The sequence below is a fragment of the Kogia breviceps genome, chromosome 12 (genome assembly GCF_026419965.1).
Source record: "Kogia breviceps isolate mKogBre1 chromosome 12, mKogBre1 haplotype 1, whole genome shotgun sequence".
Classification (NCBI taxonomy): Eukaryota; Metazoa; Chordata; class Mammalia; order Artiodactyla; family Physeteridae; genus Kogia; species Kogia breviceps.
The window spans coordinates 87,568,649-87,591,122 of NC_081321.1; the positions used below are offsets into that span (position 1 = coordinate 87,568,649).

General features: G+C 49.7%; 1 protein-coding gene across 2 annotated transcripts in view; it reads right to left on the reverse strand.

The window, feature by feature from the left end:
* The window catches only part of NUAK1 (NUAK family kinase 1), a 70,216-nt gene that overhangs the window by 43,683 nt on the left and 4,059 nt on the right, over positions 1-22,474 (reverse strand). The window contains exon 1 of one of the 2 annotated variants that reach the window (XM_067010025.1): positions 5,176-5,228. The exons of the other annotated variant lie outside the window; for it this stretch is intronic. The gene's annotated coding sequence lies outside the window, so the exon portion shown is untranslated. Of the gene's footprint in view, positions 1-5,175; positions 5,229-22,474 lie in introns of those variants that run through there. 2 annotated transcript variants of the gene reach the window in all.

The window sequence follows — 22,474 nt, forward strand, 5'->3', positions numbered from 1 at the left end:
AGGGATCTAGGCAGGGCTTTTGGGAGCAGAGCAGTATGATGAAAGCTCAGGCTTTTGCTGGCTGGATGACCTCAGGCAAACCTGAACCTCACAGGCCTCAGTTTCCTCATCTGTAAAATGGGGTCAGCAAGTCCTAACTCTTGGGGCTGTTGTAAGGAGGAGAAGTAAGTACAGTGCCTGGCCCTCAGGTGTTCACTGAATGGCAGTGGCTATAACGAGGCCTGTCAGAACGACACAGTGATACAGGGTCTGGGGCCACATTTAAAGGGGTGACAAGCCCACAGCACAGCATCACACGGGCCTCTCCCCTCCCCATTCCTCCCCCACACATCCTTCCCTTCCCCACATTTGTACTGAGGCAAGAACAGGTTAACATTAATATCCAGCCTGCATGCCTACACAGGGCAGGGCAGCCGGCCATCTTCCTGGGCTGCTTTGGGGAGTGGAGAAAATTCCGGGCAGACTGGGTGTATTTGAGGCTCCAACCCAAAGAATCACTACCCTCTTCCCTCCACAGCCACCTCCCATGATGCTCATTGATTGACATCTGTCAGTCTAAAGAGAGGGTTCCAGAACAGTGCCTCTCAAAGGGGTCCTGGGCATCTGGTCAAAATGAAGATTCTGAATCCAGAGGTCCAAGGTGGGGCCTGGGATTCTGGATTTCTAGCAAACACCAGTGATGTCAGCCCAGGGACCACACTTGGAGCAGCAAGCTCTTAGTGCTTTGTCTTTGGCCTAGCATATCAACATCTTGAAAGCAGCGGCGATATTCTTAATAACAGTAACTAATATCTATCATGTGTTAACCACGTGTCAGTGGACTTTATCTCATTTAGTCCTAACTACATTGTACAGGGCCGGCACCAAGGCACCGAGGAGCTAAACATTGCCCAGAGTCACGTCGCCTGTAAGAGATGGAGCAAGGACTTGAACCCAGGCAGGCTGAGCCCAGAGGCTGCTGATTCTTTAGGCTGCGGACAAAGTTGGGACGGACAGCAAACATGGCAGGTGACAGAATCTCTCAAAGGATCCCAAACAGTCCCCAAAGCCCAGTGTGATGGGCCCCCTCCAAGCAGATGAAGTTTTTTTACAGGGTCCCATGTGAGGTCCTGGGAGGTCAGGAGTTGGGGCCTGAGCAGCAGCGAAAAAACAGGGCCATAAACACGGCATCAGCATCACTTAGTGAGAACGAGTTTGAGTTCTAATCCCGGCAACAGGAGCTGGCAGCTTCCCTGCCATTCACAGGTGTGGTATCACACCCGGCCACGTTCCACCGCTCCACGGGAGCTGCAAGGCACTGAGTCAGAGGAAGCTCAGGGGATCTTTTCTTACCAAGGGGCCCAGAGGCCATCTGCATTGGGAATGAATGGTCAGCCAAGTCAAGCTGGAGGCCAGCGTAAGGGGTTCCTGCCCTGGCCTGGTTGATGGTCAGAGTTCAAGGCCAGGCACAGCTCCACATGGGCCCCACGGGTCCAAAGCTCCCCAGGATCACCAAACGGCTTTCACTTAGAAAGGCTGTGCCCGGCCATCACCACGGTGACACCAGCCAGGAGGCCACCTTGCAGCCAAAGCCCCTAATTAATCAAATGACCCCCAGCTCTTTGTGAGGAGTCTGGCCAACTCAGGACAACACTCTAGCAAGTTGCCCTGATGCAACCAGCCCCATGGGAATCCAAGGCAGCTCCACCATGGGGCCCGTGGGCCTCTTCCTCTCCGGCCTCGTGATTCATGTCGATGCGTGGATGTTTCTTCAGACAGAAGCAGGTTGGAAGCCAAGAGTTGTATCGGCAGGCTCTGGGGAGAGGCATCCTGATGCCAGGGAGCACAGCATATAGAAGAAAGACCTTTATCTTCAAAAAACGGCATCCTACCATTTGCCACCACCAGCCTTTTAACCTTGTAAGAGGTTCTGAACATATAATCCTGTGTAAATCAGCTCTCAATCCTCGATTTCCCAAAACTCCCCATAAGAGATGGGGTTTTCTCAGATGACCCTGATTTTTGTTTTCTCCTGCCATGAAAAATGTGTTCTATCTCCAGAATTGAAACAGCAAAGCAGATTTTCTTTTTTTTTTTTTTTTTGCGGTACGCAGGCCTCTCACTTGTTGTGGCCTCTCCCGTAGCGGAGCACAGGCTCCGGACGCGTAGGCCCAGCGGCCATGGCTCACGGGCCCAGCCGCTCTGCGGCATGTGGGATCTTCCCGGACCGGGCCAAACCCGTGTCCCCTGCATCGGCAGGTGGACTCTCAACCACTGTGCCACCAGGGAAGCCCAAAGCAGATTTTTATTTGACCGGGCCAAGGCCCACTTAGGAGCTCCTCAGAAGGGCCTGGGATGTTTCTATCTACAGATACAGTCATCCCTTGTTCTGGACCTGCCCCCTTCAAGGGCTTGAGTGAAGCATGTCATTATTGCATGTGTCGATGCCACAAGGGAAGTGGAATTAATGACTAAGAAACTGCAGGCAGATAGATTTACACTCCCTGTATGGCGCTGAGGTTTGTAAACAGGAGACAGTGGCCCGGGCTGACTGGGCAGGAACCGATGGAAAGTTAGCGGCAGCAGCAATGATAGAGCAAGCGACAAGCCCACCCCGAGCACGCAGTTAGATTCCAGGAGACAGCATTTTGCCAAAGGCTGGTTGGCGTACCACCTGCATCAGATCCGCCGTCTGAGGAGGAAAGGGGGATGTTGACTGCCATAATGCAGATTCCAGGGCCCACCCCAGACCTACTGAATTCATCGAGGATGCGGACAAGCTGGGATGGGCACTTTTTACAAGCTTGCCCGGTGATTCTGCTGCACTCTGTAGTTTGACCTTAAACCACAGTCAGTGTGGCCGGATGGTACTCCTTCTCTAACTTAAATACTATGCAGTCATATTAAATGCTAGATGATCAAGGAAAATTCATGAACTGCCCATCTATAAAGAGGGGAATTTAAAACAAGCTACCTCCTTGAAGGGACTCAGTGACCTGCGTTAATTTGTCCCTGGGAAGGGAAGGTTTGTTCCCAGAGGACATCTGGCTCATCCTAGCCCGAGGCAGGCCTGTGGATGCCCGGAAGCCACGGAAGCTGGCTGCTCATGGGTTACTTCATGCTCTGCAGGCCACCTGGAGCTCCCACGCCTGGTCAAAGTGAATGTGTCCAGAGGAGGAGAGAGGAGGTGAGCTCTGGAACCCCCCATCCTGCCTGCTCTGTGAGAGAGGGTCTAGCCGGGGCTGTGAGGGGCCCCCTCTTACGGGGATCTGCTGGAAATCTCTAAGAAACGATCCCAAGTTCCCCTGCAGGAAATGGTCTCCAGTAGCACAAGAGATGCTGCACAGGCAACACCAGAGTCACAAAAATACTGAAAACGCCAAGGCTTGTTCAGTTGGGACTCGAGTGGCCAAGCAGAGGGTTATTTTTGGACTCTCGCATTCCTGAAAGCCAAATGCAACACCAACTCAGAAATCCAAAGCTCAACATCTCTTCTTCCAGGTTTCAATAGTTCTGGGGAGAGGACAGACCAGACCAGAGGGCTGAGGTTACTTCTAAGTTGGACAGTCTCAAGTAGTAGCATCTGATCACTCTGACACTGTTTACACCACAGCTTGAATAAGCTTAGGATTGTGCAACTTTGATTTATCAAGCTCCAAGCCCAGCACAGCCTCAGCCAGAACTGCTAAGCAAGCCAGCCTCAGCCCCTTGGCCCTGTCATCAGTCACAGGAACTTGGCCCAGGTGCCCCGTGCACAGGGAGGTACTCGGACAAACATGTCAAAGCCTCAGTTTCCTCATCTGCATATAAGGTGACAAGAGCACTGACCCCACGAGGTTGCTGCGGGGATCGTATCAGATTGTGTATGTGATGAAGGGCGAGAAGGCATAACCAGCAACATTATCACTGGCAGATGTTAGAGCTACAAGGGCCCCAGAATGTTCTATGCCAGCCCGCTCGTTTTACAGATGAGGAAACCGAGTCCCAGGGAGATTAAAGTACAGGCCCAAGTTTACAAAGCTAACAGCAGCACTGGAACGGCAACAAGGGTCCTCAGTCCCACTCCACTCCTGGACATATCATACCCTGGGTGGGGATTCCTAACCAAATTCCAAACCACATCGAGCAGCAGGACTGAAACTGCCACCAAAATAAAGGGTTTAAATTCACATTTACATGTGAGGCAGGCCCCAGCACAGCAAAGTCCCCAGAACTGCTGCATTATTAATAAACTGAGATGGGGGCGTGGGGCGGAGGTGACAGCCACTCCTAAGCGTGCTGGCAATTTAGGACCCGTTTCACAGCACGATGCGTGATTTCATTTCCATCTGACGCCAGGGGCCTGTCCTCACACAGACCTGCTGGGGACACTTTTCAGTCCAATTCAGTCCGAACCTTGTTCCAATATCTGAAGCCTGATTTGATATCACACATGAGCAGGCATACCTGGGCGGTTCTTATCCCATTATTTCTTAATTCACTGAAAACATTGCTTTTAAATATTAACTTCAGGCGGCCACTGAATCACTGACCTTGAGAACCAATGAAAAAGGGACACAAAAGACTGAAGAAACATTCGTTTTTCAAAGGGAAAGGAAATTAGCCAACTGAGTTTAGCTGATCCAGGTGAGTAGAACAAAGGAAAAAAAAAAAGGTTTTAATTTCTTAAAATGGTAGGATACATATAACACACAAATTAAAGGGCATGGCTTTAAATTTTATATTTTAACCATGGGTGATTTTAAAGATAAGTGAAAGAGAAGAGTCCTCAGAGGTTATTTTTATCCTGACAGAATCTCTCTTAGGCGGAAAACGGGAGTATAGCAATTAGAGCGCAAAGACGGATCAGAGAGGGAAGAGATATGGGGACATATGTATATGTATAACTGATTCACTTTGTTATAAAGCAGGAACTAACACACCATTGTAAAGCAATTATACTCTAATAAAGATGTTAAAAAAAAAAAAAAAAAAAGATGGATCAGACAAGGAAGGAATAAGAGCCCGGGATGCAGTCTGTCCCCGCCCCGCCCCCCCCTTCCCCTTCCTTCCAGAGGAAGCTCTCAGCTCTCAGTGTCTATTATCCCTGCTCCACAGCCCCTCCCCCCTCCCCCTCCACTCCTCCCTATCCTCCCCCCCACCCCCGGCACAATCCATTTGGATGCTTGTCAGCCCGCTAATTACCGCCCCGCGAACCTGCTACCCGGGATGTTGTCACAGAAGCACCTCCGGCTACAAAGGCACAGCCCCCACGCAGCTCTGCCAGCCCAACCCCCAAGGCGCATGCTCAGTCCCGGGTGGGCATTTCCTGCCACCCCATCAGGCCGGTTGCCTCCATGGGCCTCACCCACACCCATCACTCAGTGCCTAGCCTCAAGGAGATTGGGGCAGGGGTCTGTGGTCATTACAGGGACTTAATGAGCAGCCTGGGTGTGTCCATGCCCCTGGACATTGGTGCCTGTCATTTTCTCTGCCCGGATCCCCCCACACCCTACTGTCTGCAACTAACTTCTCCAGCTGACCCCTTCCTCCGCACCCACCCCCTGCAATGAGCCCCTGAAACGCACATATAGGTCCCCTTTCATAACCTTGCTCACCATTACTTACAGGCTTCATTCACACAGAGACCGTTTCTGTTTTATTCATTGCAACATCTCCAGTGCCTGGCAGGTAACTGGTGTTCTGTATATGCCAAAGAGCTGTGGCTGACACGGTCCCCAAGTATTAAGAAGGACCTTTATGAAACCATACAACAATAATAGGGCATCTGATTCCACCCAACCTAGCCCCCAGCCCCCTGCCACTGAGTCTTCTTTGACCTTGCTAAACTCTCAAGTGTTGGATCCCTGCTTGTCCCAAAATCATTGAGCCTGAACTTGCTCATCTTTAAAATGGAGCAATAACAGTGCCCACTTCAGAAAGGCTGGGAGAGAATTCACGACAATAGCTAGTGGTAATCATGATAATTCCCAGTTATCAAGCCCTTACTGTGTGCCAAGCACTGGGCACCGTCCTGTTAAACCTCTCAACAGCTCATTCATGAAGTTCTTAATAAAACAGTATTCTGCTTTCTCAGTGAATGTAAACTGAGTCCGAGGAAGGTGAAGTAACTTGCCCCCTAGGGCACACAACTGATGAACAGGAGAGCTGGGTCTCGCTAAACCCAAAGACCACACTCTGAAGCTCCGTACCAGCACTGACAAAGCAAGTAGCACAGTGCCTGGAATTTAGTGGGTGTCTATAAAAAAAGCTGAATCGGAGTCTCTGGAGATGCAGGCCCCACCAAAGCCACACCGCACCACCTTGTCCCCACCCTAAGTCTTTTCTTATTCAAATCGCTCCCATCTTCAAAAGCACATCCACTGCTGTTCCTTGCTGCTCTCTGCGGGGCCAGGCAACACAGCTGAACAAAAAGCAGAATCGGGGCTTCCCTGGTGGCGCAGTGGTTGGGAGTCCGCCTGCCGATGCAGGGGACACGGGTTCGTGCCCCGGTCCAGGAGGATCCCACATGCTGCGGAGCGGCTGGGCCCGTGAGCCATGGCCGCTGAGCCTGTGCATCCGGAGCCTGTGCTCCGCAACGGGAGAGGCCACAACAGTGAGAGGCCCGCGTACCACATAAAAAAAAAAAAAAAAAAAAAAAGAAGAATCGGACCAGGGGGTCTGGGAAGCACATCCCTAAAATGATGCAACAGTGAGTCAATTCTCCAGCAAGCAATCCCGGGAAATCTGCTCTAGATAAGGTACTGATCAAGGTCCTGCAGATCATGGACCTAGCCTTCAAGTTGCTTACAATCCCACAGAGAGGGCAATGGACACGCTCTCCCTGCCCTGCACCCATTCATCCTTCTACTAGTAGGAGCACCCGACACCGCACTGGGGACCACCCCTACCCCACTGTTAAAGAGACTGCACCCTCCCCGTGCCAATGGGGAGACACATGACCTACAGTCATGTGGCCAAGGAGATGTTCTTCCTAGGACTCTGAGACCCGTCCCAGCAAAGTGCTCTTTTGTGAGATCGCAGGCAGAATCTGATGTAGAAGTCCTTCCGGGCCTCATTCCCCCATTTCCACCCCCAAGTCTCCCTCATGCTCCTAAGAGCAGAACTGAGTCTCACTTTGCCCAGAGTATGAATTTTCCCATCCCTGACAAGAGCCAGGAGAGACTCTCCTCCCCCGTCATCTTTGCTCACTCATGTCATGTGCCTTATACTCCATCATCCCCTCCATAAGATGGGCCTCTGACTACTTCGCTTGACTGGTACTAGTTGAAATACCATCTTCAGGACCCATCCAGATTAATTCTTACAATAATTTCCTCTCTCACCCCAGTAAAGACACAGTAAATTATTGTGGGATTTGGTCTGTTTTTTCTGGCTGATTGAGGGTTCAGTCAGGTTGTTTTGACCAATCTTGCAAGAAAGGTACAGGAAGTCCAACGATATTCCCTGCCAAATAATGTTCTACCCTATAAAATATTACCAGTTGTTATAAACGGAACTGTCTTCCCCTCCCCCCAGCAAATTCAAATGTTGAAGCCCTAACCCCCAATGTGACTCTTTGGAGGCAGGGCCTTTAAGGAGGTGACTAAGGTTGAATGAGGTCATAAGGGTGGGGTCCTGATCTAACAGGACTGAAGTCCTTGGAGGGAGAGGAAGAGACCCCAGGAGCACGTGCTCACTGAGGAAAAGCCATGTGAGGCCGCAGGGAGAAGGCAGCCATTTGCAAGCCAGGAAGAGAGGTCTCCCCAGAAACCAACCCTGCCAGCACCTTGATCTTAGACTTCCAGCCTCCAGAACTGTGAGAAAATTAACTTCTGTCATTTAAACCACGTAGGCCATGGTATTGTTACAGCAGCCCAAGCAGACTAATACGCCAGCCGTTGTCTGTACCACCTAAATCACAGTCAACACATAATATAACAAGACGGACAGTCATTCACAGTCAATACCAGGAATAGGAAGCAGAGACGGCAGGATAGGAACCGTCATTCACCCCTGCGCCCCCAACAACTAGGGAAGAGTCTGGTCCCGTAACAGACGTTCAATAAACACGAGTTGAGTTGAACTGAATCAAACATGCTGAATCTCATCAGTCGTAATTTTTATAAGAATGCTCACCCAACCACCCACGGCCACCAACCTGGGTCAAAATCTACAAGTTGCTGATGTCAGACTCCCGATTCCACTACGGTCCACGTTGATTCTACACTTGCGGGTGAGACGCAAACCCGTGTATGCAATACCAAGGTGTGCAAATGACCCCCGCCCCCACGTATACAGTGCCATCTCACTTGATTTTACTCTCCCTACCACCCATGAGACAGACCACTTATTTTGCAGGAGAAAGAGACTGATCCTGCAGAAAGGAACTCTCCGAGTCCCCACAGGTCATAAAGGCAACACCCCAAGTTCCAACCCAGGTACTTGGATTCTGTGGCCAATACTACTTCCACTGGGCCACACCTGTTTCCAAGTGTCATGAAATCCCTGCAACCACGGGGTAAAGGAGAAACACCCCAATTCCTGGCACTGTGACGCTTCTTTTCTCCATTGTTTAAACCCTGGGGAAAACTAGCTCAGATATCAGACTGTTCAAATGTCGTGGGCGATCTGGCTGGGGAGCTAATCAGAGCAATTTGAGTGCACGGCTAAACGAGGACACCCCTTCCTGGACCAAGCCTTGCCTTTATGGCAACACTTCATAAGAACCATTCTCTTACAACACAACTGTCAAATCCAGTAACCGCAGGCCAGAAACATCCCAGCTGAACCCCGCCAAACTGCTTTCTGATGTACTGTACACACAAATACCAATATTCCCCAGATGTTCTCCATGTAAAACATTTGGTTTGAGACACAGCCCTCCTTTCCCAAAAACTCTTACATTTGTTTAATGGACTCATACAGTTCAGCTAAAATATCCTGGAGCAGACATCTGAAGCCAGCCAGGCTCTGATGCAAGCATCCCATCTGCAGAAAAGAAGAACAAGTAAATAAGACGGTCCTCCCCAAGACTTATGCTCCCTGCATCTTTAAGCAGGTCATAAAATGTAAGCTATGTACGGATAATAATGCAAGTTGCTTTCAAGTGTGTTTCTGAGTCCATCTCGGTATTAATCTAAGACTGATGTTCAAAAGGACAGTGGGTCTGGCTGCCATGCTAAAGAGGAGGCCACATTCTGTTTCTTACTCCCTCAGAAAAGAAGTTTAAAAATCTGTCACTTGAGCAACCTAGATGATTGAGGTGAAGGTAGGTTTTTCTCTCGGTTTTAGTTTTCCAAATATAGCAATAGCTCCTTTATTCCGAAGTCACTTGTCCCTCTGGAACACAGGTAAGATGTGGTGAAATGGGAAATGCACTGGGCCTTGAGTCAAGAGACTCAGCAGCTCAGCCACATACTAACTGAGTGAGCCTGGCCAGACCAACTCTCCCCAAAATGGCTCATTCTTTTACAAGAGAAAACAGAATCTCATTAGATTCACTCTCAGGGCCCATTCAGCTCTGAAGACTGTATGAGAAAGGAAACGAACTCTTAGAAAAGCCACCCCAAGAAATGGCATAGAATCCATCCACTGAGCCCCTGAAGATGGTCACCCAATGTTTTCCTGCTAACACAATTCTAACAATTTGCCTGCTAACACAATTCTAACAATTTGCCATGACGACATGGCAAAGCTGTAGAAAAGTGGAAATATGGAACTAGAAAGCCACTGGAGACAGCCTCCCTGGTGGAATCAAGACAGGCCGACTGGCTTTTACCTTTCATCTGTAACTTTTCTGTGTCTTGTGAGTTTTCAATATTGAGCGTGCATTATTTTTGCTAGAGAGAAAAGAAAAATGTTATCATTTAAAAGGGTCACAAAAAGGCATGGAAGCTGATGAAGGAGCAGATAGACAAACTATAAATAGCAGACATGAGAACTCCAAAATACAGTACTGAGAACCATTCAGAAGTTCCCAAAAAGACTTCGAGAAAAGGTTTAACTACTTTGAAGGTACTTTGTTTTAAGAAAGCAAGAAAGTATGCATCCAACTGAGAAAGATTTCCATAAGAAATGGCTACAATTTTTTAAAAGATTGGCTTGTAAATAAGCGAGCTTCAATTACCTGGAAAACTATATTTAGAGCTCTCTATTATAACCTTTTAGTATTTTTCCACTTAACCAATGCATCAGATTAACAAGAATTCTCCACTTTCTTGACTGGGCTCGTGTCATGTTGAACCCTAAGGGCCGCTGGGCTGCTCTCTGCTTCTCCCACCCTCCTCTGTTTCACTAGCCAACTCCCCACCGCCATCCCAGCCAAGCCAACTGCCCCAAAATGGCAGCCTCTATAGTCCATGGAGCACCTCGTCCTCCCAAAACACCAGCAAATCATGGTATAATTATAACTTCTTCCATTTGAGGATAAAGATCCCCAGATTTCAGACGTGTTTATTCTCATCACTGCCAAGAAAAGGCAAAATGCAATGAGACAACATACAAAAAATGCCCAATACTGTCCAACATACAGTCCATACTGCAAAGTCCCTTTTTAAGTTATTATTATTAACAAACAGGCCACATGCAGAAATGTGTGTGAGTATGAACCCTGCAGTGAGACCTTCAACATACGAGGTTGAGAGCATGGTGTCAGAGGGCAAAGTGAGACAGGGCTTGGGAGAAAAAGAACAGCTGTAGTCTCTTTTGAAAGAGGACATTTCGGGTCACCCCAGTTAAAGAAGTCCCTCCAAATGTACTTCTGTAGCCCCCTGGGAATCGATTTTGCAGGACGGAATTATTTCCCTGAAATAAACAGCACACAAAAGTCTATTGGAGCCTAACAAGAAAACAAACCGGCTGCTGATTTACAGGCAGCCTCTGGTGCAACAGAGCAAAAGGTCCCCGGGGCTCAGGTCCAGTGGGATGGCTCTGGACACACCAGCCCTCCCGGGAGGAAGCACACCGGGAGCCGCGTAGGGGAGGGGCCTCACCTTGCTGTGGGCAAGGTCCCAGGTGGTCCGGGCATGGATGGGACACCTCCAGGAGGGCAGACCCTTGGGTCTCTGTCATCACCATGCTCCACCATGGTCTCAGCTCCAGCCGTGCACCTAGGCGTCTGTGTAAAGATGGTGCTGCCCGGGCCCCGCACGCGGAGAGCTGCTAAAAGGTCCCTAGGTGACCCTAATGCTCCGCCGGGACTGAGAACAAGCGGTGCAGCCGGCAGAGCCCACAGGGGGGTCGGACAGACCTGAGTTTTTCACTCTGGCGCTACCTTGCTTACTTGAGCGAATCAGTTTCCCTTTCTGAGCATGAACTTTTTAAACTGCAAAGTGGGAATGACAGTCCCTTCATGACAGAGCTGCTGTGAAATAAGACGATGCACGTAAACGGCCTCATGGAGGGTGATCATTCTACAAATGTTCTCTCCTCTCCCTTCGCTGCCCTTCTTTCAAGGTTCTCCCAAGTGGGTCAGGAGGTCTGGGCATCTCCCAACTCTTAAGGGGCTTCCTGCCTTGCTAGGTGGGGAAAAAAAGGACGGGAGGGAGGTACATCTTTCCTTATGTTGGATCTCCCCCCCCCATCACACATACAAAATACACGCCCTCAGAACCCCTACTGGTGAAGTAGGCATATTATTCTACCGCAAAACTATGCGAAGAATGGAGAGTCACAAGCAGCAAAACGAGGGAACTCCTAGCTTGTAAGATTTGCTTTGCTTTTCCTGTCCAGAGGAAGACCTAACCTGGGTGTGACACTTTTCTCGGCAAGTCCCTGCCTCTGCCTCTGTCTCTCCTGTTAGCCGCAAGCCTCTTCTTACACCTGGCAGCACAGGGCTGAGGTATAGTAGGCCCAAGGGAATGTCTGAATTAATTATGCTCTTTGAGGCCAGGGATGGGCATTTGTAGATCGACAGAGCTCCTAAGGCCCACACGGGTTAACCCCCTGAACAGGCATTTCATAAATATACCTGACTCTGATTCTGAGCAACTGGCAGAGAAGGATATAAAGGCACATTCGGCACTTGGGCGGCAGCAGCTCAAGGTCCAGGGACAGAGCAGCAGCCCCGCAGCACTTCCACGCTGGCATTACACTTCAAGGAATGCAAACGTGGGGCCAGTGACTTAATTTTCTGTGCCTCAGTTTACGCACCGTAAAATGGGGATGGTAATGCTGTGCATCTCTTAGGGTTACCATGAGGATGAGTTAGGTCAGTGATTCAACGTGCTTAGACTACCTACCGCCTGGCACAATTCCTGCTCTGTAATTGTTTGCTATTATTATGACTCCATGGGAAAATAACAGGCAAAGAGACCTCAAACTACGGCTCCAATATAAAGGCGTGGGGTCTTAGGGCCCTCCAGTTATCACAAAAGAAGGTGTGGACGGAAGAAAGTGGGGTGGTATATCCTCAGATGAATACAACGAGCTTTCCATTACCGTCTTTCCCAAGGACAGACCGTGGACCAAGCCCACCACCTTCCCTTGTGTTACCTGGTCAAACTGCTGAAGATTCTCAGGTCTCCCTAAGTCGCACCCCAGCCCTGCTGGACCAGGCTCTCTGGGGTGGGGGCCAAAGATGGTGCATTTTAACTGGCACACCCAGGAGACTCCCATGTCCCCACGAATCGAAGAGCCCTTCGACTGGCTTAGCTCCTTAACCAGAGGATCACGTCCATTTGCCAACCATCACAGCCTGAGAGGCTTGCACTTAGTACGTGCTCCACAAACATCATTCAAGAGTTGCAACTCAATAAGCAGTCAGTCAGTTGTTCTGAAGGTGGCAGGCACATGCAAAGCAATGCTAAATCAGACAGACAACTTCATTCATTTATTCTAAAAATCTTCACCGTGCTTGCTATATGCCAGGCACTGTTCTAGACACTGGAGATGCAGAGAACATGATGAATGAGGTTGTTTAGAGATAATTAAAGATGGTGACAAGTGCTGTGAGCAGAGCTAATAAAGCGAGGAAAGGGGTGGAGCATGTCCCTGCAGTCATTAAACTCGGCCTCTAGAGCAGCGCCGCCCTTTAGAACTTTCTATGATGATGGAAATGATCTTTCCTGCATCGTCCGATGGTTGCCGCTAGGGTTATCCGGCACTTAACATGTGGCTAGTGTGCCCAAGTAACTTACGTTTTTAATTTTATTTCACTGTAATTAAATGTTAACTTTAACAGGCACGTGTGTCCACATGAGAGCGCACAGGTCTAGGGGCGGAAAGAGATTAGCAGACTGCATATTATAACACAAGGCACTCAGTGCCATGAGGGTGAGGGAGGCGGGTAGAGCACCATGTGTTATCAAATGCCTCTCACCCAATTACCAGATGCCCAAACGTTCTCTGGCTCTAGGAATTGAAAGAACAAGGTCAGGTACAAGGCATTGTACTTGGGCTGGAATTTTTATAGGCCATGATCAGTTGGAAGTGGTATGCAGCCCGGCCAAGCCCCAGAGACTGTGGTTCAAGAACACACCACCATCCGCAAAGCCTGCCCACAGCTGCCAGAGAGATCTCTCTCTTTCTCGTCATTCCGCTGACGGTCATTTTGTCCTTGGCTACAACGTCCCACTGGGCCCTGCATGGATTTTACGAGATTTCTTCGCTTCAAGCATAAGCACAGATACAAGCCTCCTAAATTCCACCGGAAAATTGGTGGCTAATCCAAACATTTCATAAAATTAGAACTCATTGTGGGGCTGAGAGGAATTCAGACTGTGCCGCCACCAGAGAAATGCAAAATATTTGCTATAATTTTTTCCTTCATGAGCTGTTTCAAGCAGCAAGTGCTTTTTCAGCTTGAAGTTAAAGGAGGTGCTGGGGTGGTGGGGGGGAAGGAATGGGAGAGTTTTTGTTTTTGTTTTGTTTTCTCTGTGGTTTGCGAAAAGCATCACCAGATGATGAAAAATGAGGAATCCTGCCCGACTCCCTAATCCCTCGGCTAGCAGAGATAATAAACTTTCCCCGTCTCGGCTGCATCTTGCCTTTATAAAGATGGTGTTTTTCTTGGAAAATGGTACTTTTGCTCCTTCATTTTCTTCTTAGGCTTTAGCCCCAGAATTTTTTCTATGCTGAGATTTCATCAGCAAGAGAGAGAGAGACTCATTCATTCAGGCATACATGCAGGCAGGTCACCAGTACTGATTTGCCGGGCACCATGCAAGGCACTTGAGGTAACACCAGTAAACAAACCTGGTGAAAATCCATGCCCTGGAAGAGCCTGCCTTCCAGGGAAGGAGTCGGACAAACAAGGGAGGAGCTGGTGACTGCCACTTGCAATTTGGGAACAAGACCCGAAGACTCACCAAATGCAGAAACTGGATGGGGCTGGAAAGTAAGCTCCAAATCAGTCCCAGAACTCTCACCTCACAGAGAAATTAGTTGAAGCCACAGACGGGGTGTAATCCGCCCAAGGTCACACAGCTCAAGTTGTGGCAATGGTGGGACTGGCCCCCCAGCCTCCTGACGACATCCACAGACTCCTGACATTCCACAGCCGTTCCACAAACACAAAGTGCCTTCTTCTTGTTCACCAGGCACAGAACCAGGCACGGGGAGGACATAAATGAGTAAGACACAGAATAACTGGCTTCATGGAACCAAGTCCCTCCAACTGCCATTTTCACAAGCCTGGACACAAGTTCTCTGAGCAGTAAGTCTGGGTTAAGTGGGAGTCCACCCCACAGCGTGTGGGTGAAGGACCAAAGCAGGAAGCTGCAGGAGCCTCCAAGGATCGGCGCCCATGAGAGGCCATGGAGCCCAGCGATTTACAACCTTGACCCTGAAGTCAGACAGCCCAGCCCTAGGTCCCAGCTCTGTGACTTTGGGCGAGTCTTGTGACCGCTCTAAGCCTCCCCTTCCTGGTCTGCAAAATGAACGTACTAATAATACAGACTCAAAGGAGAGATAGCATGTGAAGCAGTTAGAACAGTGCCTGGCTCACACGCGCCACTCAATAAATGTTTCCTGCTATTACAACCGTTAGGGAAAGGAGCCTCCTTCCGCTCTGGACCTTCCTACACATTCAAGAAGGTGGACACGACTCAGTGGAGAGTTCCACTTCATTCCTCCCCTCTCCAGGATTTCTGCCACGAGCTGCCTGCACATCCACTCACACACTGGTTCCTTCCCCGAGCATTCCATTTGATTCTGCCTGGGAAACAGGTATCAATTAGCCACAAGGAAGATGCAAAGCGGGGTTCTCCCCGGAGCAGGTGCATCACTGCCCTGCCTTTCCACCCAAATACATTCACGTGCTGGGCTCTGAGCTCACCAGATCAACCCGAGTATCAGCCTCTTCCCTCCCACGGCTTCTGCTAGTTGGAGAAGTAATTCACTTGCTAATCTACCAAGAGCTAGACAACGTAGTAGTGTTATATCAAGGACCACTGAGAGCTTCTCAAAGTTTGCTGTCTTCTCTTCTAATTGATACTGAGAAAGTCACGGCTGCATAATGAATGTACTTGATGTGAAGGGATGAAATTCTAAGAGACTAAAGCACACACACAAAAAATACGATAGGGAATCAGTGTCCTTAAATGGACCAACAGGGAGGGGTAAGCGTTGGCCACAAAGGCTGGGGATCTAGAAATGACAAGGGGTGGCTGCACGTTCTAGAACCAAGAGGTGGCTGAGCTCCTTTGGGGCAGAGGCTGTTCCCTGTTGCTGTTGCCCAGCCCCACCCGCCACCTCCCTGGTGCCCACACAGGGCCTGGCACAGCGGCGGAGCTCAGCAAATATTTGAATAAATGTGTTTAAACATGCAACCTGGGAGAGGTAGAAGGAAAAACGACAGCTATTTCTACTCCTCCTTGGAAGCCGTCTGGGGTCGTAGCCGAGAGCTCAGACAGACTGAGTTTCATTCCTGCCATCATCCCCAGGTCACAAATAGTGTGTCCCTGGGCCTCAGTTCCCTCTGCAGTAAAATGGGGGTTGTGAGAGCATCTCTCTCATTGGGATGGGGGGTGTCTAAGAACGACCAGGAATTCGGTAACATGATGCAGGCAACGCACTCACCCCAAGGCCTGGTGAATATAAAGTGTTCCACAGAGATGAGCTTGATAGAGTAATTTCATCTTTAAGGATGAAAGACTAGTAAACATACTGGTTAATTCTTCCTTTTAAGTGAGGATGCCAAAAACATCCTTCCACTGGGGAGAGGACCCCTCCTTAGTCTTCTCTTCCTCCCCCGAGGAAGGTAGCCTCCAGCTCCCTGTCCCCAGGTTGAAGGAGCTCCCTGCATGCTGAACGCCCCCCACCACCACCCCCCCCGTCGCTGCTAAAAGCACTGGGAGACCAGAGGCAGCCACAGGCCTCCAGCCTCACTGAGACCAAAAGCAAAGTCCCCTAAACTCAAAGTAGCTAAGGAATGAGTGAAGATCCCTCCAAGCAACCCAGCAGAATATGAGTTTGGCTTCCTCTGAATCCCAAATAATAACAGCTAATTTTTATTGAGGACTGGCTACATGCCAGGCACAGTTCTCGGCACTGTCCCTGACAACCCAGGAGGCAGGTTCTGTTATCATCCCACTTTATAGATGACAAAACTGATTAGGTTCTTTGAAAATGAGAATGGTCTAACTCACATAGAGCCTAGGCCAGAACTCACTTCACAGACATGCTTAAAAAGCAATGTCTGCCTTGAGCTGAATGGAACTGCAGACTCTCCCTACGCTTGACAAAGCCCGCACCTAACTATCTGAAAAAGGTTTGGGGAGCTGAACATACTTCCCCTTCCCGCAACAAGACCTCCTGCCGAAAACCAGGCAGTAGGAAATGAAGTCTACATCTCACCAGTTGCATTCAGCGAATCCCAGGATTCTCTTCCTATGCGCTGGCAGGGACCTTGGAGAGCATTTTGGTTTGGCCCCTCGATTTACAGGTGAAGAAAGGGGCTTCAACACCTGGGCACCTACTCTGTGATGCCCTGTGCCCAGGCTGCCCAAGGGACAAAGACAGCTGAGACCCCATCCTGCCTTTCCCAAGAGGGCTCCTTCCAAGGATAACATACTCTGTGGGCCACACACTTTTCTAAGAACTTGACATACAACTCATTTATCCTCACAAGCACTCCCATTTCACAGATGAAGAAACCGAGTCAAGCTGACCATCTCAAATTTACACAGGAGGTTGGAGCAGGGCCTCAAACCCAGGCGCTCAGAATCACCCCACACTCCCTTTTGGATTCCTGGATTGAATTGTCCGCTTCCCTTCCACCTTCCTGTGAGTGTCATTGGCAGCTGGGGTGAATCATACATGAACTGAGCCCAACTCACAATGAAATGACAACAGCCAGCAAGGATTCCTTCCAACCTGCACCCATCAGCTGCTTTTGTGGCTTTCGAGCCACGTGAACGACGAGGAGCATGACACCATCGAGAGGGAATTGGGGCCTTAAGGAAACACTGACAAAGAAGCAGCTCCCTTTTTTTTAAACTCCCTTTGGCCACAGAGTTGCAAGTTGCGCCCTGAGCCATCTGGACACCGCCCTTCCCCTCCCCTTCCAGGGAAGGAGGGAACCTACCACAGCAGCCTCTTAGCACCCTCCCACTGGAAATCTCCAGCCGCCTCTCAATACCTCTAATGAAAGTAAGCGAAGTGGCATTCTTTTCTCGAGTTTAAAAGGCAAATCACGATGGTGTTTTTTCCAGACATACATTAGACTCCGCACTCCAGCCGGTTTACAATTCCTTAAGTACTTGATTTACAGCCCAGGGAGAAAATGTTTTGAAAATCTTGCAAATGCATTTTGTGTCTCCAGCTTGCCTACTCTGCAGAGCTGATCCCCCCCGGGGATTCTCGGATGGGGGGGCGGGCGACTCCCGGAAGTGTGGGAGTGACCCAAGGAGGCCACAGAGCTCCAAAGAACCACGGGGAGCAGCCGCCAGGGGTGGGAACCGGCTTCCCTCCTCCTCCCTCCAGCCGGTCAGAGCCACAATGGAGACGCACCTGGCGGCGCTGGGCTCTCCACCGCGGTCCACTTGGTGGTAAGGAGACGGGTGACCCAGAGCAGGAGGATGGGGGCCCAAGGGGACGTCCCCCCCTTCTCAGGACTGCTGGTGCACTCTCGATGCAGCTGTTCATTCGCGCATTCATTCATCCATTCATTCTTTCTTACTGAACACCTACTGTAGGCCTGGCACCCGGCTACAGGCCAGGATGCCGTGGTCAGACAGTGACCCTGCTTCTCTTCTAATGGGGGAGGAAGGGGAAGCTGTATACAGACAAAGCATCAAACCCACAAGCTCTGAAGGAAACCGACACAGGGCCAAGACAGGAGAACAAGGGAGTGACAGTTTGGACAGCCAGTCAGGACCTGAAGGATGTGGCAGATCCAGTGTCTACGTCCTCAGCAACCCATGGGAGGGTTTAAAGCAGGGACAGCCACGACCTGGTATAAGAAGGCCACCAGGTGCTCGGTGCTAGCGCTTCTCAACAAAGTAGTAATACTAGCTCTGGTTTCCAAGACACTATGCACAGGGTGTGCGTTGCAAGCTTCCAAATCCTACTTCTCATGGCAATCCCACTTGGTCGGATACTGGTCGCCGCATTTTCAGGATGAGAAAACAAAAGCTCAGAGGAAACCTGCGGCTTGCCTAGGTTCCTCCAGCTGCCGAGCCGCAGGGAGGCAAAGGAACCCAAGTCTGCCTGATTGTACAGCCATGATTTCTTTCTCCTCATTTATATACTCCCTTGCATCATTCTCAGACTATTGCAGATGCGTTCATGACACGCCCCAACTAAGTTCTCGGGACCTCGATGGCAGGTCATATTCTACTCTGAAACTTCCCACTGTCCTGGGCACTTTAGGAAGCCCTCATGAAACACACCCGGTTTACTGCCAGATTGAAAGGAAAAGGGGTACCAACCCCAGCGGAGGATGTGTCTTCATCACAGGGAATCTTCAGCCCAGCCCCGGTTTAACATGCAGTTAACAGCTTACCGGAGAGCCTCGCCATGAAGTCAACATCTGGCTGCTTCTGGATCATTTCCAGAGAATTTTATCAATACAGCCAGACTCCACTCACGGTGGGTCATCTGGCCCAGCCCCTCCTGTGCCGGGGCCTGGGATCTTCTCATTCCTGCTCTGTACAGTGGCGTCTGGGCCAGCGGAATGATAAATGCATTCTGCTTTAAAGCAGATACTTCACAAATCATAACTTACAGATGCTCCAGAACTTTCATGTGGGAAAGACAAATGAGACTTAGGCTGTCTGACTCCGGAGCCACTGAGGACAGGAAGCCACAGCCAGGAAGGCTCTCTCCCCCTAACAGGCGCATGAGCAAATGTAACAGAAAGAGAATTCGTGCAGGGAAGGGTCCGCCTGGCTTTGCAGACTCTGCTACGTAACCCGCCATTCATTTCCAGCCATTGTTTTTCCTTGCCCACAAATCAGAAAGCTCCTTGAGGTCAGGGGTGGTGACCTCCAGCCTCCACACCTCCTAAAACAGTCCCTCGCTCAATGTATTCCCCTCTGTGCCATCCTACAAGCCTTTGAGCAGGACCTGCTATGTGCCTGGCACACTGCTAGGCACAGAGAGTAGGTCCAAGACGGTTAGACAGGGCTTCCCAGCAGACAAGACACCTCAACTCAATCCTTATCTCCTGCAGCTTCCCAGGAGGAAGTGAGATCAGATGTCCTGGAGTGGGGTGGGTGCATTTCTGTCTGCAGGCCGGCCGGGAAGTGAACCAGCTGACCTCCCAAGGCCCCCTAGGGATTCCAGAACCTGAGGCTGCTGAAGGCACAAAGAACAAAGTGTGTGCCCAGGAGGAGAGCTCCCTGACCTGCTTCATTAAAACATACCCCTGGCCCAACAAGCAGAGGTCTCTCTCCCCCAGCACCGTTGCTGATCCTTATATTCTCATAGCTCAGCTCCTGCGAAAACCTCCAGGCCGGCTCCCAGCTCCCAGCCGGCACACCAGACCCATGGGCTCGGAGCCCCTGCTGCAATCAGAGCCCAGCTCAGCCCACCTAGAGGAAAGGAGCTGGCCAAGGTCTCTGCATTCACGCTGCCTGGGTCCAGACCCTGGCTCTGCTGCTGCGTGTGACCCTGGCAATTAGCGAACCTCTCTGTGACTCCATCTCTTCATCTGGGAAATGAGACGATTGCAGGATTGTCACGAGAATTAAATTAGTTAAATGGACATGGCATGTTACAAGCACTCAAGAAGAATTAGCCGCTATTATTATCATTATTATTATTAAATGTTATCATTATTCCCCCCATCCCATATCACCAACCTTGCCTCCCACTATGTCCCAGCATACACCCTGCATTCCAAGAGATCTGGCCTGCTCACCCTGGAATCTGCCCTCTGCCCGAAAGCTTCCATATTTCAGTCTTCAGAATCCCAAATCAAGGGTCATCTTCAACAGCCCTTGCCCTCCCTAATCCTACAGTATGCCCTCTCTCTATACCCTTCCTGAACAACAAGAAACCCCCCCGCCCCGGAGAAGAACCTCCCCACGGCTAATCTTCTGGCTCATGAGTGAAACACCGCACCCAAATCCAGAGGTCACGTGCTATGCATCAAAAAGAAGGTTTTCCATTTCACCGGCAGCAATGGGTCTCAAAATAGGTACACTTGTCTGACACTGCCTAGCTGTTTGATCCTGGGCAAGTTACTTAACCTCCCCAAGCATTGATTTCCCCACTGGTTAAATGGGTCTAGCAAGAGTGCGCACCTCTTAGGATCGTGGTGACGACCAAACAATAGAAAATGTCTGTAAAGCACTTAGCACAGTGTGACACACCACAAAGCCTCAAAAATATCCACTGGTAGTAATAACAGCGGCAGCAGCAGCAATAAGGAGGGGCTGTTCCTGTCTAGCACGGAGCTCAATTTAATGAACTGATCTTCAATGAGCTACATTCCAACTTGAAAAGCTCCAGAAGTAATCAATTCCTGTATAGAAGAGGTACCCATGGCCTAGCAACTGCTCACTCTGTCTCTTCCACCAGACTGTAAGTTCCTCGGGTCTGATCCATGTGTATGTCCCAGAATTTAACATGGTGAGAAGCATATGGCAGATGGTAATAAATCTTTGTTGAACTGAGCAGAATTAGTTCAATAGTTGTAAGTACATTTCGTCTTTGCTACTAGATTATAAGCTCTTTAAGAGTGAGGCTCATGTCTTGCTCCAGTAAAGATTTATTAAATGAGTGACGGAAAGATACCAAACTAAGAATCAGGTTTCTTAGACCCAGCCCAGTCTCTCACCAGCTGTGCAACCTCAGAAAAGTCAATTAACAACTCTGTACCTTATTTTTCCCACCTCAAGGATGAGAAGTTTAGACCACGTGTCTGCCAAAGTCCCTTACTCCCTGAAACTGGGTTTGGGCCTTAGCTGCAACATAGCACCTCAGCAACCATGCGTATGACAGCCATGCACCCCTGGCTCAGCAGGCCAGCTTACTAATTTGCACCCCTGATCTGCAATTTTCCAGCACCAGGCTATCAATAACTTTGGGCCACTGCTTAAAACACCCATTTTTAGTCAAATCAGTTCCTTTGCTGGGCAAGGATGCCCCATCACCCACACACCATGGCAAACTGGGGGCACGATTTGCCCGCCAGCCCTGCCACTCCCATGCCAGACCCCTCCCGGAGACCTGCTTCCTGCTCACACCACGTCACGTACTGCTCACAGGAGCTAACCTGGTGCAGAGGGAGAGTTGAACCTAGCCCTTGACGGTGAGGTGATCGCATAACATCTCTCCCCAAAACGTTGTTTGTTTTTGCCCTTGAATTTTTTGGCAATGCTCTGTGCAGCCTGAGGGTCCAGGGAGTTTGGCTCAAAGAAACTGCCATGTTATAACATTGGGGCTCATTACACAGCCCTGCCTGACACTGTATCAAAACAAAAGTTGTGCAATAAACGAAGCCCAAATTCAAGGCCTTAGAAATGTGTTCAGATCCTATCAGATCTGGCTGACTGTCGTGGCTTCCTATGGGTGCACTTCCCTAATTAACCTGAAAAGTTGATGATTTCTCCTTCCTCTCTCTGAGTGAGTTAACTGTCCAATGCATCATGCCTCTCTGATGGTCTTAAAATCTAAATGAAAGTCCAAATGATATGAGAAAAAACATCTGCTAAAAGAGGAAAGTAAATCTGCTAATTTCCCATTTTGAGGTTTTCTATAGGTTATTTTATTCAATTCTCACAACTAGTCCATGAAGTTGGTACTATATTAGCCCATTTTACAGACGAGGAAGTGGAGGTTTCTGAAAGTTACACAGCTTGCCCAAAGTCACAAGGCTAGTCAGGGATCAGTCAGGACTTGAACGTAAGCCGGGACTCTTAGCCCTTCTGCAAGAGTGCCTCCTTTATGGGGCTTGTTAATCTCTGGAAGAAGCCACTTTGAGTCATTTCTCGTGGACATGCTCAGGCAGCAGCAGCAAGACTACATTTGGGACGAAGAGGGGAAGATGCCTGGACCACGCAGAGGGCTGGACCAGCCGACTCCAAGTTCCAGATTCTGCAACTCTCTACGGAACTGCTTTTCACAG